Source organism: Pomacea canaliculata, linkage group LG1 (assembly GCF_003073045.1).
Source record: "Pomacea canaliculata isolate SZHN2017 linkage group LG1, ASM307304v1, whole genome shotgun sequence".
NCBI classification, from domain to species: Eukaryota; Metazoa; Mollusca; class Gastropoda; order Architaenioglossa; family Ampullariidae; genus Pomacea; species Pomacea canaliculata.
In genome coordinates this window covers 22,478,964-22,489,874 of record NC_037590.1, presented here as the reverse complement: position 1 = coordinate 22,489,874, position 10,911 = coordinate 22,478,964, and the positions used below count along the sequence as shown (strand labels likewise).

At 43.6% G+C, this 10,911-nt stretch overlaps 1 long non-coding RNA gene across 1 annotated transcript in view; it reads right to left on the bottom strand.

Moving 5' to 3' along the window:
- Positions 1-202: 202 nt before the first annotated feature.
- LOC112572868 overlaps positions 203-10,911 on the bottom strand; it is a 30,923-nt gene continuing 20,214 nt past the window's right edge. Inside the window, exons 2-3 of the long non-coding RNA XR_003101092.1 lie at positions 1,097-1,278; positions 203-621 (exon numbers count right to left, since the gene is read on the bottom strand). This is a non-coding gene — a long non-coding RNA (uncharacterized LOC112572868). The remainder of the gene's footprint in view (positions 622-1,096; positions 1,279-10,911) is intronic.

Genomic DNA, 10,911 nt, shown 5'->3' with positions numbered 1-10,911 from the left:
AGTCGCTGTCTTCAGCTCAGACCAGAGACCACACACGACACTAATAAATAAATGGGGATCTGTACACGACACAAACGAACACTGATTTGCACAGGTCACTAACGAATATGCAGGTACACACAGCGGTCTCACACCATGCAATAACAGGGAGGAGTGATTCACACGTAACAATAATGAACGAAAGAAGGGGGTGATCGTCTGCAAGCATCATGAACGAATGCACAGCGGTCTGTCTGCACAAGACAAGAATGAACGGGGAATCTGCACACCAACCTAACCAAAGGTGACAGCATGCGTCACAGGCAGAATGACTGGAAAGGGGGAGAGAGAATGTGATAGAGGAAAGACGCAGATGGAGATTTAGAGGAACAAACGGTTCTTAGAAGACGTACAAATCTTACGGCTTTGTATTTTCAATAAAAGAAAATGTGTACAGCCGAAGCCACGGCAACAATAGGTGCTGCAAGCCAGACATCTCCCGGCAGCATTAGTCACATTACACCTAGTCTCTTCTGCCAGGGTCTGAAGATGCGTAGGCATACCGGTAGAAAATCTAGTCTGGGTTATCTCTTGGATTTCAGGTAATATTTCCCGACAATGTCGGGGAAGCTTCTGCTGTACCTGTAAAAGTTTGTGCAAACAATCTATCAGTGTACAACACATTGAAAAACGCTGCACAAACGATTTGTTTCTCGAAGATGGACAATTAAAGCACTTATTTAATCAATTTGTAAGCGTGAAGATTAAGAAGCAAACAACAAGTCCTTATTTAACACTCAGCAGCATTAAATAAACCAACAGTACCATCATCAAACAAGTTCATAAGCCTAATGATGGAATAGGTTGTCAGTCCAGAAAAAAAAAACAACCAGATTTCTCTCGCCTGGTTATGAACTAAAAGATGTTTTCAGCTTAAGTTAAATATTATACAAGACAATATACAATAAAAAAAAAAACTGTTGACACCAAGAGATGACATGGGAAATATAGGATTGCAGATGCCCGCCATGGCATTGATGTTGGGAAGAAACTCAGAAACCCCTATGGAGCATGAACAGAAGACATGCAATAAGAAGAAAGCAGATATTGAGGTTACATCTCTGGTGAAATGCTTGTCAAGTAATTGCACGTTCCGATCAGGCATGGCGTCTCTTGGTACCGTCTGTCAGTGTGGAACAAAATCAAAGTATGCATGTGTCTGAAGACATGTTCTCCTGAAGGGCTGTCTGCTGATGATCACGGGCAACACGTGCTGGGAAATTCCAGAGATTCGAAGTCCTGCAAAAGAGAGACAAGGTTTATTAGCAAGCAGCTTGTAAAAGCAGGTTTTAAACAAGTTTCTCACGCACACGCGCATAGAAATAAGGCACCCGGTTGAACCGCCGCGCTGTGATTGGTCGGCCTCGTTACGTCACACAGCAGTTGGTCGACCTGATACCCAGTGTACATGTCGCCCCTCGCGCTCATAATACCCAGTAAACTGATAAATTGAAGACGAAGCAAACCAGTTTTCAGAAAGCTAGCTAGAAGGTTATAGCTGACTAAACACTGCTCACCCTATCTATATATCCATATTTCCTATTTATCACTTACCTATCTGCTATCTTTTCCGATAACAAATATATCATAAACTGGTTGAAAGATTTCGTGTGCTTCGTATGTTTGAGGAAAGGATGGCTTTCAGCCAGTTTCCGTGTCTCTTTTCTCAGTAGCCGATAAATTTTCGTTAAATTATGGAGCGTTATTTTTGTTGTCTTGAAGATATTTCAATTTGATGATGGAAGTAGGGGGGAGAGAACGAGTCCTTGGTTGAAAGTATCTCTCTCCCCCACCCCGTAAAAGTATCTCATTCTTTCCACAGAATTTAGACATTTAGCCTCTCTTCCACCATTTTCTTCTCCTACTACTTGACCCTCCTAATAACGACCTTTAGTCTCTCTCTTCCACCCGTTTTTCCACATCTCCCTTCCCGCCGTCAAGACGATTAGTATCTCTTCCATCCTTCTTTCCACACCCCCTCTCCCCTGCATTTTCTTGTTTCTTCCTTCTCTTCTCATCTGCAGCCTTTAACATGGTCCATCAGGCTTGCTGTTCTCCATCATCTCGTTATGAGAGAACTCGTCACAGATTCCGAAAAAGCGAACTTCTTTACTTGGCCTAGGGTTCTGACATCAGGCTCAGCCTAAAAATAGACAATACTTGATATCCTCAAGGGCACCTATGTTGTCATAGAAACTAGAAGAGAGAATGGCCCTGTTATGTTTTCTGCCACCGTCTCTCGTGTCTCTTGTATTTTTTAAATAGCGTCTAGCTGAAACAGATTAGCTCCAGTTCTCTGGGTTTTTCTTTCTTTAAATTTTTTTTGTCTCAAAGTTTGTGTCTTTATTAACGCTGCGTGTGTGCATGCGTGCGTGGGTGCGTGTAGTGGATATTGTTCTTCTGCCCTAGTGTCTCGATGTTCATCCGTTTTCCTCTAGTTTTATCTTTGTGTTCTGTCCATTTTCTTCCATCTTTCATCTATTCTTTTCTTTCTTTAAAACGCTCATCCGCCAATGTCTGCATCCTGAACTCTCTGAGAGAAACAGTTGTTGCTTGTGCGAAGGTAAGAGATAAACTACTACCGGTAATAGCCATGGTAAATTGAGACCGTCTGTGGACATTTTTCTGTATGACCTCTGGAAGAAGAATCCGTTTAGTGCAAGATTTTGTTGGGAACAGCCGGATTTCCGTACTCTCCTAGTCATACTTTTCGCCAAGCCAAACATGCGAGTCTTGATAAACTTTTCTGAACACAGACACGTTGAAAACATTTTTATAACTTGCGTATTATGTACAACTGTGTATACGAGTTGGGTTTTTAAAGTGTTGATTTTGTAGATGTACTGTGTGCATCAATAACCACTTCATACATAGCCGTTTCACAAGTAACTGTAACCTTTTATCAGCTCAAGGTGTAGCCACTTATCTAATAGGTGCCATATCCTTTGGCTGTGTTACAACAGCCTAGAAACCCACAATTTACAGAAACCAATAAAATTTTACATCGACATGAGGTATTTCCAGCTATCAAAAAAAAAAAAAAAAAAAAAAAAATCTCCGGCATCAATTCTTAAATTCACAGCTTCTGTCCTGTACGTTTTATTTTTATTTTTTACACTTCTCCTCACCGAAGTCGTTCATCTATCTCTTTTTCTCTTCCCGCTCCCACTTCCCCGTTTTTATTCCAAAATCTTTTTCACTTCTCCTCTCTTTTTTCCCTCCACCACCTCTTTCTCGATCTCGCCTTTCATTCTTATTTCTGCTGCACCCTTTCCCTTCCTTTTGTTCTGTTTTTTTTCAGCACCACAATTTTTTTTTTCGTTTACCTTTTTCGTCTGCTCCTTTCTCTCCACACCTATTGTGACTTGGCACTGGCACCATATCTCTCCCTGCCCTGTCTACACCACGAAATCTCCCTCTCCCGCCAGTATTCCTTCCACACTGCTATTATCATTACCAACAATTCCGGTAACGAGCTGACACGGGCATACTAATCCACAATGTTCTACGGCTCTAAACCTGTGTACGTGCCCCATATTCCTCTGCCAACGCTCGGCGCACCGAACTGTGGGTAGCTACTTGTAGATGTAGGTTGTAGATGACTTGCAGACTGTCAGCGGGACATGTCCACCTTCATGACCCTTGCGATGAAGCACGCATGCCTGAACGAAGAGTGATCTCGCGGGTGCGGGACCCACGCGGAACTATGACGCGACCCAGAAACGTCTCGCCGTGGACTTAACGTTTATGAATTGCTTGCTGTCTCTGCTTCTCTGCTCACGTGGTCATGATCACGTTCGTATTACTTCTGCCCACTTACAATTAGGACACGGGTGCGTATGGGCATGGCCGGAGGACAAGAATCTATCCCCATCATACAGTGGCATAGAGAAATACATACACATATTTTTCATAGAAATTTTCTAGAAACAATTTCTGTTGAAAACACGTGTCCGTTCACCCTGACCAAATGCTTGACCCACTGAAGTGTTAAGGGACAGGCGATTCAGAAATATGAAATACGTGGTAAAATTTTCTCTGTGTGCAAGAAAGCCAGTACAGACATATCTGTGGAAGCAAACAACCTCTTATCTCCCTCTTTTTAAGTACTTGTGTTTAGAAGCCGCAGAAAGTACGATAAAAATGTACACAGAGATCTCTTTAGTCTGCGGAGGCGAATAAAAAATGGAAATCTGTATTCCACCCTCCACCCACAACTGTCTTATGCAGCCAAATGCGGAACTTGTGAACATTCCAGACGAGGAAAACTTAACGCAGGATTCGCATGACGATTTTTCACTTACGCCATTATAGTAAACACTAGGGAGGGAGAATAATATCCAGGAAAGATGCTATTTCTGTCTTTTTTTTAAATCTTCTGCTCCTCATCAGTGGTTGTACAAAAACGTTATTGTTTATATTATTTTATATTCTTTTAGGCCGACCATTCATTTAGTTTTTACCCTTGGCTGGATAAAAGCTTATTGCTAATAAAAGTTTCAGAACACATAACATATCAAAATAAATAAACAAATGTCGAAACCCATTTCCCTTAAGTGCATTGCTATTAGTAAGAGGTCAACGCTTAGTGAAAGCTCGTAGGAAACAGACCGGAACCCGTGTACTGTGGGCAGCCTGAAGACAAACAGAGTTTATAGGACTAAGCCGAAAAAACAACCACCCCCACTGTGACAGTATAAGCTGGTAACCAAGTAATGAAGTAGACCAACTTCACAACAGCAGGTAGACGTCTCCGCATTCTTAAATGTCCTGACTGACGGGCCAGTCCTCGTATCTACCTGACGAGTCAATAAAGGTGACACAGTTCGGGAAAAAATATCTGCTTCGTTAAAACCGTTTTGGCAAACCTAGTTTTCAGACATGCGCTCCCTATCTCCTCATTAATCCACCTTCTCTCTCTCATATTCCCAATCTCTCTGAGCACACGTACGCGCGCGCATACACGAAAGCATACGTTCACATGAACTTGTATTCACGAAGTACAAACTTTTTATTCTTCCCAAGGGGAGAGAGAGAGAGAGCTAATGTTAATCTTTAAGAGGAAGCACGGGGTGCATTTTTACAAAGCCCGGCAAAATTTGCAAGTAATCTTGCGAGCTTTGCTATCAATGTCAAGATAAGTGACACTCAAGTCAGGATGAAAGGTGTTCTACTCTGTTATGTGTTGTCTTTATGCAGAACACTCGCTAGCAGCTATTTATACGAGAGCAAGGTAGCGTAACTTTGAAAAACTCATCTAGACTTCGATGTCTGTACACTTCCTGTGCCATGCGCGCAAACGAAAAAAAAAAATAAAAAATAAAAAAAAAGATAGTCGAAGAACTTATCGCGGTTTATTCATTCTAACTATGCTATATAGGCATTCAGTGATAAGAATCGTAGATTGGAATGGATAAGCACTGCCAAACAACCCTTATCCTAGTCTTTGTAGGTCATCCCCACCCCACCTCCCGTCTCACACACCCACACTTCTCGTACCTGTGATGTCCTCAGTGCCTTCATGGTCACTGATACCAAAAATAGTATATCTACAATCATTGCTTATGTGTCCCCATAAATTCTAATGGCTATCTGCCAAATGTCTTTGAGAACTGCAATAAGTGTACTCTAGGGTTGCCAGACGAAAATAAGGGTTAGTTGAAGTTTATTAGGAGAACAGTAAAACCATCCACTCAGCCATGTTCTTGCAGCACTGTGAAATAAAACAATAGCACAAGGATTTTACATTGTCAGAAAGTCTGTACTTGGCCGATGGGGGACCTGCTTTACGCCCTCCGGTCCCTTGTAAAACGTGTCCTCCTCGAGAAGTGCAAGATTCACACTTTCCTTCGCCCTGCACTTAGCGCTTGCACTTTTCCATGTCTCAACCTGAAGCACTTAGTTCTCCCATCTCCCTCTACTTTTTAAGAAGCGCATCAAAAAGACCGATTTCTAAAATGGCAGTTAAATGTTTGCAGCATCTTCTGCCGGAATGATGAGGTCAGACAAAGAGGCAGTCTAAGCAGGGGTTGTGAGGGTGTGGAGGGAATGGGGGAAGAAGAACCGTTAGGTTAGAGATAAGTGTGCAGGAGAGTTGATCTGCTTACTGTTATCGATCTCTGACAGGTAAAGACGCTCGTTGACTGTACGAGGCTGAAATGTCTACACACAGGATTGCTTATAGGTAATTGCCACAAGACTGGCGAGAACTTGCGTAATCGTTAACAAATGTAAGTGGTCAGCAGAGTGGCATTTTTGCCAAGGCTTAGTTTAGTAAGAGTATTTCACAACATGTAAGGGTGTAATTCCTTTCCGTTCTCGAGACAGAAGCCAACAAGCACCATCGAGTACAGAAAACAAACAAACAAACAAAAACAAAAAAAACACAACAACAAAAAACAAACAAACGAACAAAAAAAAAAAAAAAAAAAAAAAAACAACCCAAAACAACAACACAAATAAACAAAAAACAACCAACCCGTGACGTTTCCAATAGCCAGATCTCCCATTGGCTGTAGCCTTGTCAACGAAATTCGTATCGCAGAGCTTGTAACAGCTTAAACTTCTGACAGCCGACTATAAAGGTAAAGGTCGTTGTGGAATGAGGTGTTACAGATCTCACTTTTCTCGGGGTTTTAAGCGAGGGTGGTGTTAATCTCCTCTCAATCGCTGCCTTACCTTCTCCAGCCCTATAAAGTGTCAGGCATCCAGCTGGTTTGACTGAGGGAAAGTTTTGCTGCGCTACTCGGGTATCGAACCGGCGTGCCTCTCAGTTCGGACGCCAGCGAATCCGGTTCCTTCAAATCAATTGTTGCGGTACTAAAGCTCGGAAATATTAGAAAACAACAATAAAAAGAAATACAGAAACGGAAATATTTACAAAACATCCCTCACACTTAACGGGATGCGAACACCGAAGTGTACAGCTAACTGACTGCACTATCACCTGTCGCAGGTAGCGTATTGCAAGTTACGCAAGAACGCTTAGTTGACTGCTACAAGGACTAAAAATGAAGAGCAGGTTTCCTGACAACACTTGGCACATGCAAAACGCTATCACTTACAACGTTAGCTAAAGTGCAGAACGCTGTCCCACGCACGCTGACCGCGAGGGCTAACGAGGTGAAGGGCTGGACTAGGACGCGCTAACACGCGCGACAGTCAATTGATCGTGAAACGCTAACACGCGCGGCAGTCAATTGACTATAAAGCGCTAACACCCGAAGTCCTGAGCGAGGGGGGATTACACGGCCCCACAGCGCCACGGCGAGGTTTGGGTTAAAGTAAGCAGTCCCTTGAGACAGCAAATCGATGCCAAGCACTCGCCGTCAGGATGCTGCCGGAGCTCGGACCGGTTGAAGGGGTGGGGAGCGGACTGGAGGATGGGGTGGAGCAAGATCTGCACAGTTTCAGCCGCTGTTCACATGTTTCTGGCATCCCTTCCACACGCCGTTCACACAATTGCGAATTACACGCGGTTGTTCACTTCTTTGTCGATGACATGTCAGCGGGAGGGTTGGAGGGTCCAGAAAGATGTTCCGGATCTCACACTGGGGTGGATTGGTCTAATAGAGGGTTGGACGTGAGTTTCACTTTGGGAATGGGGAAGCAGAACAACCACGCTTTAAAGAAAGGAAAGTATCAGATCTGCTCAGTAGGCTGCGGTAACAGACTGGCCTCCAACACCTGAACACTGCTTTCGTTTCCTGTGAACAAATGTCATCCTCAACCGTGGACTGGCTGAACAGCGTGGCGTCCTTCACCAACGTCCTCCAGCTAAAATAAATTTCTGAAGATTGATAGACGGCCCGCTTGGCAGCGTCTGGCCACAATACACTTCTGACGACAGCTCTTCCAAGTGAAATTCTTCACTTTTTTTAAAAACACGGAAGAACGATGAAGCCTGCGTGGGATGAGAGAAGCAGACTGGCAGACTCGAGCTGTAGTAGCTCAACGGGGTGCTCGAGCCAAGACCTCGGGCGCTCCTGGTGACCTCGTCCCGACTGCCTGGTGACCCGTTTCTAAAACTGAAAGCTGTTATAAAGACACAAATTTAGAATGCTCTTTAAAAAAATCGCTCCTATGCCATTTAGAAGTATTACACAAGCGCATTCGAAAAATGTTTTGAAACGAAACGAAAGTCTGGCTTAAGCAGTTTTATTGTATTTAAAACAGTTCCGGTTTTCCCCAAAAAAGTTTAAAACTAGATTGCGCACTGTATTTCTGTAAAACTGATGAACTAAACAGATTTAAGGCATAAAAATGTTTTAAATTAAATGTGTTGTGCAACTGGCTCAGAAATCTCTCTCTGTGTCTGCCTGTTGTCTGACGGCAGTTTCCTTCCTCGAGAGCTCGTTTTAACGTTTCCTGATAAAATATTGTCGTGCCGATCGCTATCAGTGCATGGTCGTACATACGCATGACACTTGAACTTTCAGTACACAAAAACCCAAGTGCACAAACAGACATATACTAGACGTTGAATGCTGTGTTTGCATATTGTACTTGTTCTATTCTCAGAAAACATTGCACTCCTCTAGACACATAAACATGATCTAGCTTACATTTTAGTTCAATGTGCGTGGGATCACGAACTTGTATTGCTGGACTGCTGGCAGACGATTTTTCCAGTTTAACTCCTAAAACGAGGCATTAGGCTACAAGCTTCCGGTTTAGTGACATTCTTTGTTACGGCTCGCCGAGACTGACAGCGGAGAACTTCGCAAGAGGCTAAGCGTTGGTCTTGGCAGACAGACAGCAGTCCTCCTATACACATTCGTGGTGGGATTGTCTCTCTAGTGTGCTGCATCGCTGTTACATCGTGAGCACTGCTCCACGTAGCAAGTGACTGTAGTGCCGCCATTCATTGGACATGATGGCTTCGATGGTCACTGGCTGAAGATAACAAACGGTCTTTATAACATCCTCTTGTCTATTGACACTATCTAGTGCCTTGTAAAAATATAAACATAAAATATTTGCCAAACATATTATTAATATGTGATCAGTTCAGAAGGCCTTAAAGCTTGACACCAGCAGGTATAGAGTATGGTGGAAGTGTTCCAAATGGAATCCTGCAGGTTCTATTGAACCTGTTCAGAAGTGAAATAGTGTCACGGTGAGGTCACAAAATATTGTCACGGCCTGATTGCTAAACTAAAAAAGACAGCAGCATTCGTCTCAATTCTGAAAGAAAAATCTGACAGATTGGAAGTCGATGGCATAGGCTATATTGAAAAAAAGGGAACAGACGCAGCGATAACAGTTGGAAGACAGACAGAGCTTAGTCAAACGATTTCCAAGTCTGCAACGGAATCATTTAGCACACACTGCCAAAAGCCGCTGTGTGTCACCAATGAACTGCTCGCGAAGTATACGAGCTAAAGGGAAACATAGTTTACATTTAAAAGTACTCCATAAGAACCGTTGCTCAGATATGATACACTTGCAGCAGCGGAATTTTTGAAGCACAATTTGTGACTTTAAAAAAAAAAACCATTATTCATGGCTTCGCCTAAATGCAGTTGTTTAAGGAGTTCAGCGATCTCATTCTCCCCTGTTCCTTTTTCTACCACAGAAGTATTCAGCGAGGTAAATTTTAACTTAAATGCCATCTTTGCTCTGATATTACTACGAAAAGTCTTCCCCCACTCCTTTCAAACAAAAGGTCTCTGGGTCACCCTACTGACATAGTTTTCCGCGCATCCATTGTTGATTCCAGACCCACTTTCCGACCTGTCCGAGCTGCGCTTTTCTTTGCACCCGTCTCCTGTGCTCGGCTGAAAAATCGACCAGTAAGCGCCCTCTCTCCCACCCCTCCACCTTCCCCTCTGAATTCGCACTTTTACACTGGTTTTCGAACCAATGCATCGTGCCAGAATTTACCGAATTGCCTTGGCGATCACGAATGACCCTCCCGTTGTTCCCCATCTCTATATGACAAATCACTCGTTTCGAGCAGAACACGCAAACATCTAAACTGGTTGGTGATAAAAGCAGCGCTTGCAGATCCCCAAAAGGAAGACACACACGCCTGGGACAGAACCTTCTCTGTGTACAGGCTCGGTGTACAGGAAGCAAGATGGAGACAAGACTGTTAAAACAATCTCCTAGGCCTGGGAAGCAGAGCGTTTGCTGGCGAACAGGATTTCAGCTTCAACTACATATTTGAACACAGGAACAGACAGACGAAACCATTTGTATCTTCCATGCCCCAGCCGTGGTCAGGAAGTAAAGGATGCTCCAGCCACTGATTACATCATAACCGAGAGGAAAAAAAAAGAAGGATGAAATCTTTTATCCAGAAAACGACATGGATGATTGGATGGTCAATCGAATGACCCTCTCTCCTTCCTCCTCGTAAAGAACTGTCATCGCTCACACTGATGTGTATTGACAGCCATTCAGCACCATCACGACATGCAGAAAACGCTGAGTCTGTATCCAGAGGAAGACAGGGAGCTGCGTGAGCAGTCGACTGCAGTCTCCCCGTGCAGCTGCTGACAAAGTAGGGCAGCCTCGTTGTCGTGCAGCTGTGTCTATCGTTTTGCGTCGTCCGTGTCGCGACGAGCCAGGCGCGTTGGTGGAAAGATTAGCTGAAGTTTAGTCCTGCCAGCCAGCTCCGGCAGCTTGCTACTAATTAAACTGTTTTCTGGTACTTAGCGTTTGGTGGCCAGACCGGAGTGCCTTGGAAAACTTGTGATGTCACGCACGCACACGCCCCGAATGGACTGATTTAGAAGGGTTTGTCACGTGGTCTTTTACAATCAAAAATTACAACAAAATTTTAGAGTAAATGCGTTCTTTTCTCACTTTGAGTATGGCATATAAATTTCTTGTTTCGCAAACATATCCCCAAAATTGTTTGGTATT